At 40.1% G+C, this 7,500-nt stretch overlaps 1 protein-coding gene across 3 annotated transcripts in view; it reads right to left on the reverse strand.

Annotated features, from left to right (window-relative positions):
• Positions 1–7,500, reverse strand: part of LOC143293708 (uncharacterized) — a 66,652-nt gene that overhangs the window by 39,433 nt on the left and 19,719 nt on the right. The window contains exon 1 of one of the 3 annotated variants that reach the window (XM_076604894.1): positions 1,611–1,885. The exons of the other annotated variants lie outside the window; for them this stretch is intronic. The gene's annotated coding sequence lies outside the window, so the exon portion shown is untranslated. Of the gene's footprint in view, positions 1–1,610; positions 1,886–7,500 lie in introns of those variants that run through there. 3 annotated transcript variants of the gene reach the window in all.

A 7,500-nucleotide genomic window follows, 5' to 3' on the forward strand; every position in this document is an offset into this window, starting at 1 on the left:
AATCGTTTAAAAACATAAAAACAAACAAAACAAAAACAGCATGATAAATCAAAGTCGCAGCAACGGCCCTGCAAAGAAAAACACAAGGTCTGTTGAAAGAAATTAAAAAAACACTTATGTCGAAAACGGCTTTACCCACGCTCGACAAACTCACGGCGTGCTCAACTGAAAAGAAAAGTATGAAAAAAGAAAAGTAAACCTATCCATATTCAGTTAATTTGCACTTTCTCCGTGCATCCGTATTAGAAAACGATACAAGTGTCGGCTTCTTTGAGTCAGTCGACCATCCAACCTAAACGCTATGATAGTTAAAACTTTAGTGTGATTATTTCTTAACTTTCGAGACTGCAATTCTTTTGTTGCGTATGCCTTTACAAGTTAAAGCAATTCTTGCTACGAAAGTGCCAAGCAAGGGGGATAAATTTAGCAAGTGACCGAATTATCTTCACATTATCTGACAAAAGGAGATGGATGATGTCCCTTTCAACTGAAACACTTTCTTTAAAAACTTCACATTTTTTACCGATATCACTGAAGGCGTTACACACAAAAAGAAAATGAATTTCGTCTTCTGTCTGCGCCCCACACATAGGGCATGGGGGTCGAATGGATGTGTCAATGGAGTACCATCTTTTATGGGCATTCAGCCCCAAGACCCTTAGCCTGAACCGAGCAAGACTTAGTCTGTGCCATTTATTGTTTGGAACTGAAATATATTTTTCCGTCTCAAATATGCTCTTGAATGAAAGAAACCAGCTATATTTTTCCGAATCTTCTAAATGAGAATGCCAATCCGAGAGAGAGAGGGGGGGAGAGAGAGAATGAATGAATGAATGAATGAACTTGATGAATGAATGAATGAATGGTTTATAGTATATAGGCCACAGCCCCCCATGAAGGGGTATGCGGACACCAACAAAAGACAATTACATAATCTGCTGATAAACAGACAATGGAAAGAAGACTACGAAACGACTGTTTCTCTGAATCTGTAAGCCTTGTACAAAAACAAAGAAAGATTACGTTTAACATCAGGTTTTGTGCATGACGTTAAAAAACTCAGTCTGAACAAACTAGGATGTCTGTAATATTTAGGATGTCACACACACACACACACACACACACACACACAGGAGAGAGAGAGAGAGAGAGGAGAGAGAGAGAGAGAGAGAGAGAGAGAGAGAGAGAGAGAGAGAGCAAACGAACGAACGAAAATATTTAAATGAACTTTGGCCATGGATCACAACTTAACTCTTTCATTCCTAGTTTTCTATGAACCATTACTTCCCCTTGTTCCTAGATTCCTTTTAAGCATGTATACCCTTCATTCCTGGATTTAGAGAAGAGAAAGAAAGTACGAAGCAGGGTACTTATTTCGGATACTTACGGCAACGCGGTTCATAACAGTATACTAAGATTGTTATATACCGTTGTGTACAGAATTGATGTGAGAAGGTGTCTGTGACCGCGTTGACTCTATACGGTGACATCTCTGGTGACACTCGGGTGTAAAACAGGTGGGTTTAGGGTAAAACACAACGCATGCAAGTACGTACCATACGCAGGACAGTGTTTTGCTTGCACAGTGTTCACATCATGCAGGTACTCACCGAGTATGCCTCACATGTATCCCAGTGCCACACTGCTGGTCATATCCACAGAAAACTGTCACAATTGTCACTGCAGTTGTCCCTACCACATCATTGATTTGAAGTTTGTTTGCTGTCTAGAAGAGATGTCTTTCACTACACAAACAGCTAATGAGCCAGAATAAGAACAGTATTTACACAGTTCTATGCACATACACTATTCACAAACAAAACGTTCTCTAATTACATGTGTCATTGTCACAATCACCATGTCACATGTCACACAAAGGTGACACGCGTGTGGTACACCTTGAAGCAGTCGCGCTGGTTGCTGCATAAATACACACCACACTTTTCACATTTGATTGTTGTCTTGCATTTGTGTGACGATGTGTGTGTGTGTGTGTGTGTGTCTGTGTCTGTGTGTCTGTGTGTGCATTATTTGTTTTCCTCATGGGCCTTCTAATCCCCCTGGACTTTCCCCTATGACTTTGTACATGACGGTTTCCCCTCTCCAGTGATTGTTTCCTTGTATTGACATTGACATTCGAACAACATTGGGGACGAAAATTCCCTCTGGGCTCAGGTCAGTTCTCACCGCTACTGGTACTGCTATTGCTGCTGTTACTAATGCTACTTCCGCTGCTGCTATTACTACTGCTGTTGCTGTTGCTACTGCTGCTGTTGCTGCTACTACTACTACTGCTGCTGCTGCTGCTGCTGCTGCTGTTGCTGCTGCTGCTGTTACTATATCTCTGCTGCTGTTGCTGCTACTATGACGACTACAGCTAGTCTTAATATTCCTTCATCATAAATTCCACATGATAAAATGAGGACGCAACCTGAATCGTAAATGAGAAACCTATTGTAAGTTTTAAAAAAAAGAAAATAAAAAAGCCGACTTACAAGTTACAATAAACAACAACAGGAACAACAATAACGATGATGATGACGACGATGATGACGATGATAATAATAATAACAACAACAACAGCAATGATAATAACAACAATGATAATGACGATAATAATAATAGTGATGATGAGGAAGATGGTAATCATCATCATCATCATCATATTCGAAATCAAAATAATCAGAATCAGAATCGTAGCAACCAAATGACAGACATAATTCAGCAAAACCCCATGCGATGTTTAACACGGAGAAAAAGAATAATTGTATTTCACTCACCTCTACAACAACAACAACAACAACAACAACAACAACATTGATAAATAAAATAAAAAGAACGAGAAACAAAAGAAGAAAAGAAAAAAGAAAACTGCTCAAATCACAGCACAGCACTTGCCTTTCCCTCTTCAGTACTGTCAGGTTCTGTTGTTGTTGTTTTTAACGATACAACTCCTCAGCACTGTCAGGTTCTGTTGTTGTTGTTTTTAACGATACAACTCCTCAGTTCTGTCAGGTTCTGTTGTTGTTGTTTTTAACGATACAACTCCTCAGTTCTGTCAGGTTCTGTTGTTGTTGTTTTTAACGATACAACTCCTCAGCACTGTCAGGTTCTGTTGTTGTTGTTTTTAACGACACAACTCCTCAGCACTGTCAGGTTCTGTTGTTGTTTTTAACGATACAACTCCTCAGCACTGTCAGGTTCTGTTGTTGTTTTTAACGATACAACTCCTCAGCACTGTCATGTTCTGTTGTTGTTGTTTTTAACGATACAACTCCTCAGCACTGTCAGGTTCTGTTGTTGTTTTTAACGATACAACTCCTCAGCACTGTCAGGTTCTGTTGTTGTTTTTAACGATACAACTCCTCAGTACTGTCAGGTTCTGTTGTTGTTTTTAACGATACAACTCCTCAGTTCTGTCAGGTTCTGTTGTTGTTTTTAACGATACAACTCCTCAGCACTGTCAGGTTCTGTTGTTGTTTTTAACGATACAACTCCTCAGCACTGTCAGGTTCTGTTGTTGTTTTTAACGATACAACTCCTCAGCACTGTCAGGTTCCGTTGTTGTTTTTAACGATACAACTCCTCAGCACTGTCAGGTTCTGTTGTTGTTTTTAACGATACAACTCCTCAGCACTGTCATGTTCTGTTGTTGTTGTTTTTAACGATACAACTCCTCAGCACTGTCAGGTTCTGTTGTTGTTGTTTTTAACGATACAACTCCTCAGCACTGTCAGGTTCTGTTGTTGTTGTTTTTAACGATACAACTCCTCAGCACTGTCAGGTTCTGTTGTTGTTGTTTTTAACGATACAACTCCTCAGCACTGTCAGGTTCTGTTGTTGTTTTTAACGATACAACTCCTCAGCACTGTCAGGTTCTGTTGTTGTTGTTGTTAACGATACAACTCCTCAGCACTGTCAGGTTCTGTTGTTGTTGTTTTTAACGATACAACTCCTCAGCACTGTCAGGTTCTGTTGTTGTTGTTTTTAACGATACAACTCCTCAGTACTGTCAGGTTCTGTTGTTGTTTTTAACGATACAACTCCTCAGCACTGTCAGGTTCTGTTGTTGTTTTTAACGATACAACTCCTCAGCACTGTCAGGTTCCGTTGTTGTTTTTAACGATACAACTCCTCAGCACTGTCAGGTTCTGTTGTTGTTTTTAACGATACAACTCCTCAGCACTGTCATGTTCTGTTGTTGTTGTTTTTAACGATACAACTCCTCAGCACTGTCAGGTTCTGTTGTTGTTGTTTTTAACGATACAACTCCTCAGCACTGTCAGGTTCTGTTGTTGTTTTTAACGAAGCAACGTCTCACACTTAGGTTGTTGTTATGTTGTTTAGTACAATTCTCAGCATGTCAAGGTTCTGTTGTTGCTTTTACGTACATCTCGTCACACTGTCAGGTTGTGTTTTGTGTTAAACACAACCAAAACGTCCTCGCATGACAGGTTCTGTTGTTGCTGTTTTCAACATCAGTCTCACACGAGTATGTCAGTTCCCATGATGTTGTTGTCAACGATAAACTGTCACATGTCACTGTCAGGTTCCTATCTGTTTGTTGTTGTGTAGATAAGACTTCACTCACAACACTGACCCAGATCGTTTTTCAGTTCTTACATACAACTACTCACACCGTTTCAATTCTGTGTCATTGTCTCAACACCATGTCAATCACAAAATGACACGCAGGTGTACTTGTAGCTGGTTGTTCTGTAACATACAACACACTTTCACATTGAGTTGTGTCTTTTGTTTTGATACAATTGTTGTGGTTGTGTTGTTGTTTTGTTACGATGTCCTCAGTGTCTGGTTCTGTTGTTGTTTTTCATGGCTTCAATCCCCCTGGGGTTCGTTCCCCTTGACTTTTTTACATACTTTCCCTGTCAGTTCTGTTCTTGTTTTGAAACGATCAACAACACTCGAAACTCTGTCATGTTCTGTTGTCTGTTGTTTTTAACGTACAACTCCTCTGCAACTTGCGGGTTCTGTTGTCTGTTGTGTTTTACATACAACTCTCAGCCTGCGGTTGCTTTGTTGTGTTTAACTATACTACTCTTGCGCTAGCGACTCAGTCTAGTCTTATATTCTTAACATAAATTCCCTAAGCACTGTCAGTTACTATTGTAGTTTTAGATTAAAAAGCGACTTACAACTACATCAGCAACTACAGGAACACATCGATGTTGTTGTTGTAACGATATAACTACTCAAAAACATCAGCAATTGTTTCCTCAGTTCTGTCAGGTTCTGTTGTTGTTGTTTTTAACGATACAACTCCTCAGTTCTGTCAGGTTCTGTTGTTGTTGTTTTTAACGATACAACTCCTCAGTTCTGTCAGGTTTTGGGGTTTTTTTTCTGCTTTGTTTTGTTGTTGTTGTTTCTAATGATACAACTCTTGGGTTCTGTCAGGTTTTTTTGTTTGTTTGTTTTGTTTGTGTGTTTGTTTGCTTGTTTGTTGTTTTGTTTTCGGTTTGTTTGTTTCTTTACACTATAACTGTGTGACGACTGAATGGAGTGTTCAGCTTCCGCGTTGTGCCCCATAGCCCTGTCCTGACATGACTGAGTCGTTTTGGAGCTCTGCCATCAGTGTTTCAGGGAAACTTGATTAAATGCCACGCGTGGAGGGTGGTGGTTGGGGCGTGGCGGGGGGTGGTGGGGGAAGATTTCCAACATGTACTACGCTGGCTCAGAATGTGTCAGCTCTCACACTCGATCGGTCTCATCCTCTGTCCTTGTCCAGCAGCACGAATTTCCCTCTTTCTCAAAACACATGCCTCTCACGATTGTCTTCCTTTTGAAAAAAAAAAAAAAAAAAAAAAAAAAGCATATCTATCGTGAATTTCTTCTTTCACCAAAATGCGTATGTCATCAATTCATCCTTTCATCAAAACATGTCCAGTAAGGTCACTTCTTTCTCAAAACATGTACATTACGATTTTCCTCCTTTCACCAAAACATATCCAGCACGAATTTCCCTCTTTCTCAAGATATCTACATCACGATTTTCCTCCTTTCACCAAACATGTCTATCATGAATTCCTCCTTTCACAATATGTCTCCACGAATTCCTCCTTTCACTACAATATGTCTCCATGAATTCCTCCTTTCACCAAACATGTCTATCATGAATTCCTCCTTTCACTACAATATGTCTCCATAAATTCCTCCTTTCACTACAGTATGTCTCCATGAATTCCTCCTTTCACTACAATATGTCTCCATGAATTCCTCCTTTCACTACAATATGTCTCCATGAATTCCTCCTTTCACCAAACATGTCTATCATGAATTCCTCCTTTCACTACATTATGTCTCCATGAATTCCTCCTTTCACTACAATATGTCTCCATGAATTCCTCCTTTCACTACAGTATGTCTCCATGAATTCCTCCTTTCACTACAATATGTCTCCATGAATTCCTCCTTTCACTACAATATGTCTCCATGAATTCCTCCTTTTACTACAATATGTCTCCATGAATTCCTCCTTTCACTACAATATGTCTCCATGAATTCCTCCTTTCACTACAATATGTCTCCATGAATTTCTCCTTTCACTACACAATATGTCTCCATGAATTCCTCCTTTCACTACAATATGTCTCCATGAATTCCTACTTTCACCAAAGCATGCCCATTAGCACGAGTTTCCCTCTTTCTCAAAACAATTACATCGCTATTTCTCTCCTTTCACCAAAACATATCCATCATGAATTCCTCCTTTCACCGAAAAATGTCAAGCACAAATTCCCCATTTTTTTCCAAAAACCACCTCTTCTTCGGTTCGAATGAATTTTCCCCTTTCCCAAAATATGTCCATTTCGGTTTTCCTCCTTTTGCCAAAGCATGTGCAGCATAACCTTACCCCTTTGCAAACAAAACAAATTCATTGCGAATAATAAGCATGTCCAACTCGATTTTCCTCCTTTCAGAAAAAAAATATAAATCTTCACCACCACAAAATTCCCCCTCACACCAAAACGTGTTCAGCGCGAAATTCCCCCCTCTCCCAAATCATAGAAATTAAAATTTTGTTTGAGTGTGTGAGTTTGTTTCCCTGTCTCCGCGCGCCCGTGTGTGTGTGTGTGTGTGTGTGTGTGTGTGTGTGTGTGTGTGTGTGTGTGTGTGTGAGTGTGTGTGTGTGTGTGTGTGTGTGTGTGTGTGTGTTAGTGTGTGTGTGTGTGTGTGTGTGTGTGTGTAGTGTGTGTGTGTGTGTGTGTGTGTGTGTGTGTGTGTGTGTGTGTGTGTGTGTGTGTGTTAGTGTGTGTGTTAGTGTTAGTGTTAGTGTGTGTGTGTGTGTGTGTGTGTGTGTGTGTGTGTGTGTGTGTGTGTGATATTTTGATTATTAAAAAAATTGTTTCACGCAAATGACAAGCATGACACACACACACACACACACACAGAGACTGATAGAGAGAGAGGGGAGGGGGGGAGAGGAAAGTAGAGGAGAGGTGGGGCAGACTGACAGAGACAGAGAAAGAATGAAGAAGGCGG

Source organism: Babylonia areolata, chromosome 19, assembly GCF_041734735.1.
Source record: "Babylonia areolata isolate BAREFJ2019XMU chromosome 19, ASM4173473v1, whole genome shotgun sequence".
NCBI classification, from domain to species: domain Eukaryota; kingdom Metazoa; phylum Mollusca; class Gastropoda; order Neogastropoda; family Buccinidae; genus Babylonia; species Babylonia areolata.